We start from the raw sequence: 1,329 nt of genomic DNA, 5'->3' as shown, positions 1-1,329 counted from the left end.
CCCCCCCCCCTCCAACAGATTTGGCTGCCCTTGCTGGGACCATATCTGAGGAACGGTGGACTGCGTTTCCCCTTGTCGCCAATTCGCGAGCCACCAAGTACTTCGCTGGAACTGTCCACGTTGCACAGGGCACAGCTGTTTTGTTTAAAACGCCGTCTTTTGATTTGCCCGCCAACCCAGATATTTTCATTGGCTTTGTGCCTGTAACACCCCGGCAGCCACAGACGCTATCTAAAGCACTGTGTGTGGGGCTGTTCAGCTCAGGGGAGCAGGGAAGTGTGCAGGTAAAAGAATGCTCTGTTGTATCTTGTGCTGAACATAGTTTCAAATGTCACACATCACATGTTTTGTTTTCATCTCAGGCCCTCCCCTACCTACATCTGTGGCTGGAGGAGGCGTCGTGCCTCAACATCGTACAGGCACTTCGCCAGTTGGCACAGAACTTCAACCCCCGTCTAGTTGTGTGTGACGCACAGCCTATGACCAGAGCAGCTGTTAAGTCGGTATGGCCTTTTGCCACGCTTTCTTCTTCGCTAGTCTTCTTCACTTTAGTAAGTGGTTTTGGTCGCTTATTAAATGTGTGTTCTCTTTTCAGTGTTTATTGAATTTGTCACAGCATTTGTTTGAGGAGATGTCTACACTGAACATAAACCCTATCTGCCATACGGCACTGACAACGCTCAGAAAATTAATTTTAGTAGCTGCCTTGCCAGCGCAACAAATCCAAGCAGCTCTGCAGAGTGTCAATGTTGCTGGTAGTATGTTTGAACCAATGGTAGCGCGCATCCAGGCTGTTTGGGTTGATGGTGTAGGAGTCGATGACATGTCTTGCACCCAATGCCGTTGGGCTATGACTCTGCGCTGCTCCTTACGTTCACGACCGTGTGTCGTGAGCTTACTACCCAGCCGAAAATTCCGGTTACGGTTACGGCTACGGTTACGACTACGGTTACGGTTACACTCGTAAATTGGACCCATTTCCGGTTACGGTTACGATTAAAGTTCCGGTTACGACTACGTTTACTGTTTCGGATACGATTACGGTTAGTCAGCCCGGTTACGGTGAGAACGTTCCGCTTACGGCGGTGATGACGTATTGGCAGTAACTCAAAGCCCCCATGGGACCAGAGCACATGGCGCCCGGATAAACTTTTGACGCCGAGCACAATGGTGGTGTTTTCGTTGCGGTATCTCTAACAGTTCTCAAGATAGCCAGGGGTTGAAAAATCGACTCTTTCCAAACTCCACACATAGGTTTGACTTGTGTTTCCCTTACGTTACCCTTAACTGTTTCTCCCTGGAAAGCTTAGTTTAAGCGCTACGACGTTT

The sequence above is a fragment of the Frankliniella occidentalis genome, unplaced genomic scaffold, assembly GCF_000697945.3.
Source record: "Frankliniella occidentalis isolate FOCC.00 unplaced genomic scaffold, Focc_3.1 Scaffold57, whole genome shotgun sequence".
NCBI lineage: Eukaryota > Metazoa > Arthropoda > Insecta > Thysanoptera > Thripidae > Frankliniella > Frankliniella occidentalis.
Note: the sequence above shows the minus strand (reverse complement) of the source record.